Here is an 11,670-nt window from a genome sequence, read left to right as displayed (position 1 = left end):
CACACACACACACATACAAAGTAAACTCAGCTAAACAGTCTTCTCAGTGGAGATGCAGAGCCAGGAGGGAGGCATCAGCATAATGTTCAAAATGAAATGGAAACATCATTCACTTACATTTCAATACAGGCCATGACATGGAGACACACGTCAGGGTTCTGGTAGATAGGAAGCTGCTTCCAAGGGGAATGCAGGCAAATGGTGTGTATAGAGCCACTGAAGCAGGAGTCCACTTCTGGGATGAGACTGATAAATGAGGCAGAAAACTGGTAAAGTTTTTAATGCTGGCAGAGGTCACTGGCTATTGTATAGCATGAGATCATTGACATTGCCCCTGGGGGGAGAAAGGTTTTGCGTCTCTATTCTCCTAGGCTTGTGGCTTAGTTTTCTCTTCACTTGTGCACTTGAAAGAGTCCTAACAGGTCCTCATTGTACACAGTAAGTCAGAGTCGCCAGAGTCCAGAGTCCCTTGGTGGGCTTGTGTGATGGTGCCCTTACCATGACCATGAAGTCCACAGACGAGTCTTGTGCTTTTCCTGTAAGTCCTGCTTCTAACAGGTCCAGTCTGGGGGTGCCTATTTGCAAGTCCTCAGGTGAGGACATGTGATGAAGGCTGGACATTGGGACTAGCCTTCGATGATCCATATTTCCATGACTCCCTGCTCTCCTTCCAGTGCTACGTAGGTTCGTGCCCTTGATGCTCCTTTCGTATAAACCCTTGACTACTTCGTCTCTCTACTCCTCCTCACCCTGCATGGCAGTCCTGTGGCTCCCCTTGAAACCTCAGGCATAAGTTTTCTTGCCCACCTCTGCACACTGGCCCTGCAGATCAGGGTCTGGTACGCCTTGCACGTTCAATAGATGCTTATTGAAAAATCGCACAGGGGATGCCCTGTCTCTCACCAAAATAAATAAACATTGAAAAGAAATTGAAAAAAGAAAAGACAAATCGCACGGATGAGTTGGGATCTGAGGCACACTGTGAAGAAAACATGGGGGGTGGGAGGTAGTAGAGGTGGAAAGGCGGCTCCACAGAGTTGAAGGACATGACAAAGTCAGCGGTGGAAGGGTGGACTTGAGGGTGGGACCCATGGTGGTGTAGTCCAGGTAGGGCCATGGGAAGGGCATGCAGAGCTGAAAAGCACCGGCATTTCAAGGAGGAGGGAGGTGGAAGGAGTCTCGTGTTCCCATTGTGTCTCCCTGTCCCTTAGGGCTGCCCTTGTGGTCACGGGTCACTAGTGGGGAGGGTGCATAGCTGCAGATGTCCACGGTTGGCAGGAACGTGAGGGAGAGTGAAGAACAAACACAGAGGCCTAGGAGGCAAGAGGGAGCACTAGGTTCATGTACAGCCGTCTCCCTGCAAAACCAGCTTTGCAAAATCTTCGTGGGTCTCTTCCGGGGTGACAGGGAGGTCTCTACTTGGGGAGGAGACACCCGACAGTTCCCCTCCCGCTGGCCTGGACTCTGGAGCCCTCTCCCTGGCTCCTGGCTGTCAGGCTGGTGGGCTGGCGGTCAGACCATCTGGTGGGGGCACCGAGGTGTGGTGTTGCAGACCCTGGTGCCCAGCAGCTGTGTCCCCTGTACTCTTACAGAATATTTATTCTGAAGACGTTCATATTTTTGATACTATTGTAAATGGCATTTAAAAAATTAATTTCCAGTTGCCTGGAAATTGTCTGACATACAATGTATATTTGTATGTTATTCTCGTATTTTGCAATCTCACTAAACTTTCTTGTCTGAGCCCCACTGATTATATACGTAGGATGGCAAAGATTGTCCCTACCTGTTAGGGTCATTTGGAGGATTTAATGTCAGGGAGTCTGATACAAGTACTCAATAAATGTTAAGATGATGGTGATGATGATAATGATGATGGAGTTTGAGCTTATTTTGTATGTGTGTGTGTGTGTGCGCGTTTTTCTCCCTTATTAGACCGTAATCTCCCTGAAGTTAGACATTACATCTTTATTTTTGGACAGTGGCCCTACCCCCCCCCCCCCTCATTACTAGGTGCTCAGTAAATCTTTGGTACTTACCGATGAATCGTAGTGCAAATGGAGAGAAAGATATTGAGGGAGGAGGTACTAAAGGAGACAGAATAAACAAACAAACAAAAAAATGTCTAGTCTTTTAACTGAAAATGATGGAGAAGAGAGGGAGGAGGTGAGTCTGACTTTTAGGTCTCTGGCTTGAGGGAACGGTGGATGGTAGCCCCATTCACCATCGGCGGGGCCAAATGAAAGGTTTTGGGGAAAAGGAAAAACACTCAGAACTTCTGAGTTGAACGTGGCAATTGCACATCGAGGGCTGATGTAACCAGAGTTTTGATCACATATGTATCTTTATTTGAGCCCTTACGATGCTCTACTTTGGGCCCACGTTTGGGAAATTTGACCGCACCTGATTTTCTTTTTTTGTTGTTGTGATAAAGGACACATATACAAAATTTCCTATGTTAAGTCTATAGTTCAGTAGTGTTAAGTACCTTCATATCGTATGGCCGTCACTGCCATTTATTTCCAGAACTCTTTTCATCTGGTAAAACCGCATCCCTGTGATGGCGCCTGTTTAGAAAGGTAAGTTCCGTGACTCATAGTAGAAGATGGTTTATAAACAACATAATTTTTCTGGAAAACTTAAAAAAACCCAATGATATCATAGTGATGGTAAGTGATTTGTGACTTTTGTGCAAAGCTCTTATGATTAGAGTTATTTTTTATGCCACCGTCTAGTCAAATATCCAAATTGGTGCAGGTTATCGTAGGCAATTGCTCTTTATTCTTTCTGGAAAGGCAGGGGGTGTGATGATATCTCTGGGCTTTATGTGCAGGTTTTTTTTTGAGAAATAAACTTTTTAATTTTAATTTTTAATTTTTTCCTTAAAAATCATTGTACTCTTTTGAAGTTAAAAGAACTCGGGTCCAGAAATCTTGAGTCAGGTATTGGACATTTCGGATAAATGATTCTATTGGTTATATTGAAATCAAGGGCAGGCCAGGTGCTCTGAGGCCAGGTGAATCTGGTTGTCTGTGAAATCCGGACCAGCCTCCACCTTATTGGTTGGGACTCCTAGTGGTCTTTGGGGCTGGTGAGAATGAGAAGGCAGGTCGTGATCCCCACGAGACCTTGTACCATAGTTGATACAAAATGTGGTTGTGAAATTTTAAAAAATCATAAAATTAAAAAAAAATCATAAAATTGCCTTTGCTAGTGAGATGCCCTGTGGGGGTGTGTTTTCTGGATTTCTGAGAGGGAGTTGGAGGCAGATCATGAGATTTCCCTCACAAATACGATGTGGGTCCTTAGGGCTGTTGGAACATCCAGCTCCAGAAATACAAATGGTGACATTGATGGGTAGAGTAATAACGCATAGGAGGCTGCAAAGTGTTTTGATTCAGGCTATGTTTATGAAGGCTACAAATGTCATTGTTCCTTTCAATGAAAGAAGAATGCAAGGTTACCGCATTCTGCCTGGGATTGCGCCTGGCTGGGGCTCCCTATGTCTCCAGTGCTGCTGGATGGTTCAGGGGACAGCTCCATCTGAGAGAGGGGAGGGAGTAAGGCAATGATACGTTATTTTAGGACTGGTAAATGATTGTTCTCTGGAAAGGGCCCATTACATTTAAATAAGTTTTTCTCCCAAATCCCTGTTTTGCTTGCACAAAGATGTCTAATGACAAATTCTCTTTTTACTGGTTCTACAAGGTCCTCTGGCAACGCAAACATGGCCAAACCTGTCCTGTCACCCTTTTCCTTTTATATATCTGTGACCCCTGAAGTTACAGGTCAAGTTGAAAGCAAAGTAATCACGGTGATTATTTCACCGTTACATATGAATGAGCCAATTTTTGAAATGAAGCCTTTGTCTTTTATTTTGTCCTTGTGCAGATGAAGCTATCAAAAAAGTCACTGAGTGGTTCTCTTCGATATGTATTAACCTTCAAAATGTCCTTCATCAGGCTTTTCAGTGATATCTAACTGGGCAAAGAGGGAAGAAAGGAGAGCCTAAGAGGACCATGTGGGAGGCTTATGCACACCTGGAGGTGACATCAGGACTTCCACCATATTCCATAGGTATGAACTCAGCCCCTTGGCCCCCGGGTGCCGGGAGTCATGGAAGATGTAGTTGCTGTCCAGAAACATCTCTACCCTGTAGAAGGTGGACAGCTAGCCATCTCTGCCACCAGTCCTACATGAGAAAAGCAAATCAGGCATATAGGTACGTTGGAGACATTGTAAAAATTTACCCAGGGGCACCTGGGTCGCTCACTCAAGTGAGCATCGGCGTCAGCTCAGGTGATGATCTCACGGTTCCCACGATGTGGGAGTTCGAATCCCACATCGGGCTTATTGCTGTCAGTGTAGAGCCCACTTGGGCTCCTCTGCCCCGCTCTCTATCTGCCCCCTTCCCTTTGATGCTTTCAATCTCTCAAAAAATGAATAAACACGTATTAAAAAAATTACCCGTGAAACTATAAAATTTTATCTACATTTTATATTGGTTGTAACCAAACAATGGAGATATGGGTAAAGCATCATTCTCCAACACCTCTCTCTCTCTCTCTCTCTCTCTCTCTCTCTCGTTTTTCTCTGTTGACAGGACTTTGTAATGACAGGCTTTGCTTCTGGAAGGTATCTTGGAAACATGTTCTCTTGATGTTCTATCATTAAAAAATCTTAATGACCAAACAACTCAGTGCCTCATTAACACTGTGCCTCTTCTCATTCCTGGCGCGGTGCTCTTTCATCTGGAGCCCAGCCAGCGTGGCAGGGGGTGTCGTCGGGCCTGATGCTGGGGGCTCTCCTTTTCACTGTCTCCCTCCCTGTTTCCTCCACTTGGCTGGTTTGGAGAGAGAGGAGCCTTTGACTTGTGTTAAAAGCTACAGCACCTGGGAGTTTTTAAAAATGAGGTTTGGTAAGACGTGTAGATATGGGCACGCTCCCCGGAAGGAAGACGTTTTTATTTTCCTCACGGTCCCCTAGACACAGGGAGGCATGGCACTCCACACATGGCCGCAGGGGGAGGCAGGGACTTGGGATGAGCAGACACAGAGAGAGGACCTGTGGGCCAGCAGGAGCCTTTATTGCGGTTTTGTGGGCAGGAAGCAGGCTGAGCAAGCTAAGCTCAGTTTTGATTTCAGGGGGTTCTGGGCATAAGAGCGTCCCTAGTTGTGTGGTGTCCGGCCCTGGGGCGATTAGGGCAGGAGGAGAGTGGCCCGGAGCGTGAGATCAAGGGGATGGTTGGGAGTGTGGGCTGTGGCTTGATCCATTTGTGTACCCCACGTGCTGTCCTAGGAAAGACTTTACCGTCTCCAGAAAGTCTGCCCCTGGGAGGGGCAGTCCCTCCAGGTCAGCAAGGCCCCAGATGTTCGAGCATCATGAATACAGAAAACAAGAAGACGTAATTAATACACAACTCAGTGCTAATCCTCAGTGTATTCACTCCACTGGCTTAAATAGAACAATGTAGAAACCAACCAGAGGCTGCCTTTCCAAATTACTTATTTTTATGATACAGTTATTTGTGAAACAAAAGATTATCTAATATAAAACTATCTGATTTATCTTGACTAGACCTTCTTATTGATAACATCTCTCTCTCTCTCTCTCTCACACACACACACACACACACACACACTTTTATGGCAGAGGCACAATAGGCTAAGAACTCAACTGTAGGTGAGCGTCTGTCTTCTGATGGACCGTGAGTGGCCCTCGGTGTTCAGACTGTCTCCCCTTGGGGCAGCGAATACCACCCCTGCAGCGGGGGTTGGGGGGGGGGCAGACAGGAGCACCTGCCTGAGTGAGAGCCAGGCCTCCGGCAAAGAATGGACCTCTGGCATGAGGAGAGCCCTAGGACCTGCAGGGGAGCAGTGTTGCTGAGGTTTAGAAGCCCAGGGTTTCTCTAGGGAGTGAACCCTACTCTGTTGACCCTGGAAATGGTTCGTGCCCATGCTGTCCCTGCTTACATCTGGTAGGTTCCACACAGACATACGTTAGGCAGCCCAGCACGTGGAGCCGGGTGGGACGAGGTAGGCCTCACTGGGATGTGGCCATTGGGTATTGGCAAGATAAAGGGCACGCCAGCCCTGTGAATTAGGGCTCTACACATGCACTCTACGTCCAGCTGTGTGTGTTTCCAGGTGGAGGGGCCTCTACTTGAGGAACACTCTCGGTCTGCTACCTCTTCCCCTTTCCTCTCTTCCCCGGTCATGCCATGAGTTACCCGATTGGCAGCTGACCCTCCACCTCGACTGGGTACCGCTAATCCATTAATAACAGGAAAGCACCAGGGATTCATTTCCTTCTCTCTTCCCGCAATCCTGGGTCCACATGCGTGCTTTGTAGCCTCTCGGGTGGGGTGGGCTGTGAGCAGGATCCTCTGACACATGTATAGAACCATATCTTGAAAATGACTTAACAACAACAAAAATGTCATTATAAACTCCATCTACTGGTTGCCCAGTTGCCTCATTTCTCAATGGATTACGACCCGCAAAGGAGAAAAAAAAAAAGTGCTCTTTATTGGTTTCCTACACGCCAGCATCATCCCATGGTTTTTCCTGTGCACGTGGCAGGAGGAAGTCTCTAGAGAGAGGTGCAGAGGCCTGGGCCTCAGTCTTTACCTACCCATCCCTCACTTGTGACCCCACGCAGTTCACTGGACTTCCTGGCTCTCTGTTTCCCCATCTGTTGAGTGGATGAGTTTGTCTAAAATGACCTCCAACAGGGGTGCCTGGGTAGCTCAGTCGGTTAAGCATCCGACTTCGGCTCAGGTCATGATCTCACAGTTCGTGAGTTCGAGCCCCGCGTCGGGCTCTGTGCTGACAGCTCGCAGCCTGGAGCCTGCTTCAAATTCTATGTCTCCCTCTCTCTCTGCTCCTCCCCTGCTCATGCTCTGTCTCTCTCTCCTTCAAAAATAAATAAAAATATTAAAAAAAATTTTTAAATGACCTCTGACAATGTTTGATTTCTACTTTTGCTTCTTCTCCAGGTCCCTCCTTGTGCACTTTATCTGAACATTGTGGTACATGGGGTGCTTCCTGAGCAGGGTAGTTTTATAAATGAAGGTCAAGGGTTTGGGTTTGCATTCCACCCGATGACACTGGAAACTGGCCGTGATTCTTACCAAAGACCCAGGAATGGGTTCCAGGGAGTCTGTTAACTCTCTGACATTGTATGAAAATGGTGTATTTCCACAGATCCTCAGTTTCTCAAGTGAGTAGGGATTGCTGCTGCTGGGGAAGTCACGGGGCAGCATGATGTGAGTGGGGAAACCTGTCCCCAGTCGGAGAGCAAGGCCTCGAGAGAACAGCTTAGGACACGATCGGTGCACGGAGTGGGGACCAGCCTTGTGTCTCATCCCTGATGCACAACTGAATGAACTTTAACAGTCTTGCGGGGCTGCTCGGCCATTCTCCACTTCTCCGCCTGTTGAAGTGAAACGCATTAGTTGATCTTCACGGACAAAGAGAAGGTCATTAATTAAGCAGTGAGATTTGGGACCAACATATAATGGTTGCCTCTAATGTCAAAACAATTGATGAGGAAGTTTACAAGCGGATTAAAGAAAACCTTAGCTTTCTCCCCTGTGGAGTTCTCCGTGACTCAAATGAACCAGGCAGTTCTCCATATGATTTTGTGCTGTGTGGACGTGCTATAGTCTTTTGTGGGCTCTGCCAGTTTTCCTCTCGATCAGTGACTCTACAAAGTATTGTCTTTCGTGGCCAGTTTAAAGCCTTTAATCAAAACCTTTTCTGCTCCTCTGAGCTACACAAATGGAAGGTGTATGCGTATCTCTGATTTCTCTTGCCTTTTCTGTATTCATATTGGTCTCGGGAGAGTGACTTCATATGATATATTAAGCCTTCGAGTTTATGAACTGTGCAATCGTAAGAAAGATGGTTATTCTACTTTCCAATGTTCTGGGTTTTTGTCTTCACATCCATCCGTGCAATTAACTCCGATCCTATTAATTCTGAAGAGTAAATGATGTTGAAAAAAAAAAGAAGTGGCTTATAATCAAATGAGATATTTTACTGACAAAGGAAATAATCTCAAGGATATCTGTGTGTTTGCATAAGGCGTAGGTGAAGACTTGATACATTCTGCTGGACGAGGTGATGTGGGAAGACAAAAGTACTCAGTAAATGAAATCTCTGAGAGATCTTCTGAATCATTTCATAAAGCAAGTTCAGAATTTGAGATAGCCGAGTTTAATTCAGTTTTTAATTCAATTGTTTAAGCCACCAGCCGAATCTTACAGTGTTTCTTCGGTTACCTCATATCACCCGCTGGCAAAGTTGAATTTGTGAATTTTTTGATTTTGATTGAAGGACCGTTGTCTCAGAGTCCCCAAAGACCTGTATTTCGAACAGGAAGAAGAAAAGAACAATGAGTTACCGATGCCCTGAAAGCTCTCCCCAACTCTATCAAGTGCTGCAGATATTCTGGAGATGGAAGCAATAGCAAAGATCCTGCATCACTGCCGAACTATCAGAGCACAGAGCAGATGTTGGTATGGGAGGACATTGTTGTTGGAGCCTCTCCTGGGTCTGCCGAGGAAAAAGCCGGCCTTAGTCCTGCAATATGCGGGCCGAATAGTTCTCCTTGGTTACACGGACCCTCAGACTGCATTGAAGCTAGTGATGTGATTTCTGCCAAGTTCACAGGCAGGTCAAGAGAGCTGTGTACGTACCTTTGTGACATTTCACTCAAAATGCCGGTGGTGGGGTGAGGGGCACAAAGCGTAATTGGAAGGCAATGCCTTCTGTTTTATGTTTGTTTTAAAATGTTAAATGTATTTCTTTACAGTCATTAAAAGAAAAGACTGATTTAAAGAGATATCAAGGATGTGCTATTAAATGACTCAGGCATAGCAGGTAATCCATCTAGTACCATACACCCTTCCTTCCTTCCTTCCTTCCTTCCTCTCTTCCTTCCTTTCTTCTTTCCTCTTTCTTTCTTTCTTTCTTTCTTTCTTTCTTTCTTTCTCTTTCTCTCTCGCTTTCTTGCTTTCTAAAAATAACTTTCAACAAAATAGCGTCCCTACAATATGACTCTAGGTATGCATTGTTTGAACATGGAGAAAACCATGGAAGCGTTGCTATTTGGCTGTATATTGGCTATGCAGGCTGGGGACATTGGGAAGAGTGGTGATGTGCCGCTGAAAGGCATCGTATTCTTCGGTGAGCATATGTTCTCATAAATTTGGAAGAGAGATGTAAAAAAAAATTTAAATGGACAGCTATTCATTGCTCAAGTAGTCCTAAAGCAACAGGAACACACAGCTAAAAAAGAGAAAACAGCATCATCCAGAGTATCAGCCCTATAATCCATAATCCCTCAGTTTTCTGTTTTCTTTACTTCTTGTCCTAATGGGTATGTGTTATGTTTCATAGTTAAAGTCATAGTAAAAATAAAATTTTTATTCAGTTTTCCTGACTTACCTTGTGTTAGGTGTATCATTTTATTTTCCTTTAATGTTAATCATTTAATTCCCGACATATTTATAAAACACCGTAGAGAGGCAGTACCATGATTTACTTAACCATCATCAATTTCTGGAGATTTAAATGTTTGTACTTTTCTTTGTTAAAAATATTAAAATAATGTATAGTTTCTGTATAATGCTGTTTCCATTTTATTTTTTAGTTTTTAGTTTTTTAGAGAGAGAGAGAGAAAGAGCGTGAGCAGAGAGAGAGAGTCGGGCAGGGGGAGTCTCAAGCAGGATCCTTGCTGTCAGTGCAGAGTTGGATGCGGGCTCAATCCCATGACCCTGAAATCATGACCTGAGCCGAAATTAAGAGCCAGATGCTTAACTGACTGAGCCACCCAGGTTTCCCGACACTTTTTTCATTTTAAAAATTAAGTACTTCCTTAAATTAAAGCCCCAGATTTGGAGTTTTAGAAATGGATAAAAAAAAAATTATGGGTATCTTCATCATAATACACTTTAAGGACTACTAATAATATCTCACTCACATTTCACATTCCCTGAAGCGTTTGGAAAACAATCTGGCAAAAAGACGCCCCAAAGAAGTGTAGAAGTATCTGTGGGAAAAAAAGAAATGTGTATTTATGGTAGAGTTAGTAGGCTCAGTTCCTTGACGACACTCCCAACTTTGAACTACGAAGTTGGAGAGCTTTGAACTGCAGCCTCTCATGGCTTTGAGATAGGGTTATACTGCTCATTGATTTTGCTTCTTGATGATGAATTAGCCCTCGACAGTCTGAGTCGAACTTGTGAATATGGCAGAGGCAATATGTAGCTATCAAGAAACATTTGGCACAAAAAGACACATAAGGGAGTTGCTTTGCCAGGCTAGAAGTCTATTTCTCTTTTACATACCAGTCCAGACCTGGCCAGAAAGCCCTGGGCAAATTAAGCGGGGTTGCTTCATGAGGTTATCTTGGTGGCCGGGCTCCTCAGTTGGCTCTGCTTTCTCAACAGGTAGATATCATCTCAGGGTGCAAGTAGGTTTCTTGGCATTAGTCGGTTGCCATTTTCTAGTCAGTCAAAAGTGGGAAAGAGGAAGGGGACATAAGCAGCTTCCTGAAATGAGGCAGAAGTAGCACAAGGCTTCCATTTGTTAAGCATGAGTCACATGGCCACACCCACCTGCAAGTAAGGCTGGGAAATGTAGTCCCTGTTTTGACGGCTTTGTGCCCAGGAATGGAGAATGGATAGTGTGGGACCATTACCAAGATTTGCTACAAGCTGGGCCACCTTTCCAGAACTTGATCAAGCAAGGATGTGTGAATCCTGATGTCTAGGTTTCAGAGAATAAAGCAATCAGAAAAAGGTGATATACCTTAGTGGTTTTAATGGTAAGAAAGCTGGACTTTTATTTCTAACTTCTAGAAAAATGGGCATTTTTTTTTTTTTTGGTTTGCTTCATACATGCTCACTTATAGATTAAAAATTATAGCTTCTTTTTTTTTACAGTGCTATTATAAGAAATAAGCAATTCTAAGATATAAAAAAAAACCTTCCTGATTATGCTCAGAAAATAGAAAGTACAAAGAAGATATCAATATTCAGTAACCCTGTCGCCATGAGATAACTATTTGTAAAGATATGTATACACATATTTCTTCTAGTAAATTTACGATCATAGTATGCACACAACTTTGTATATAATTTTCCATTAATATCATATTATAAACATTGTTTCTATCACTAAAAAAATCTCTGAAAATATGACTTTTAGTGACTCTCAATATAATGGGCTGTTTTTCCAATATTTTTGGGAATTCCTTGTAAGTTTCTGTAGATTGAAAACAGTGCTTCATCATCAAAAACAGACTAGCATAACATGTATGTAAAAGGGACCTTAGAGGTGGTCCTAATATAATATCTGCCTTTTATAAGTCAGGAGGCTGAGCCGCATGGACGATCAATCAATAGCTCTATATTACGAAACAGCAATATCCTCTTTTTTCTGATTCCTGGTTTAGAATTCCTCCACTGCATTATTCCACTTGCATTGTACCCCTTTAGACAGCTTACCATCTAAGGAGGACACAAAGAAACTTTTTCCTAGGTAGTCTCCAAACGACAGCTCCTAAAAGTCCTCCTTTATGAAGCCTTCCCCGATCCCTGTGAGACTTCAGTGCCTTTTGGGTTCCCCAAAGCTTGTGTCCACCTCTCATGGGTAGGATGAG

This window comes from Panthera uncia, unplaced genomic scaffold, assembly GCF_023721935.1.
Source record: "Panthera uncia isolate 11264 unplaced genomic scaffold, Puncia_PCG_1.0 HiC_scaffold_1181, whole genome shotgun sequence".
NCBI lineage: Eukaryota > Metazoa > Chordata > Mammalia > Carnivora > Felidae > Panthera > Panthera uncia.
Note: the sequence above shows the minus strand (reverse complement) of the source record.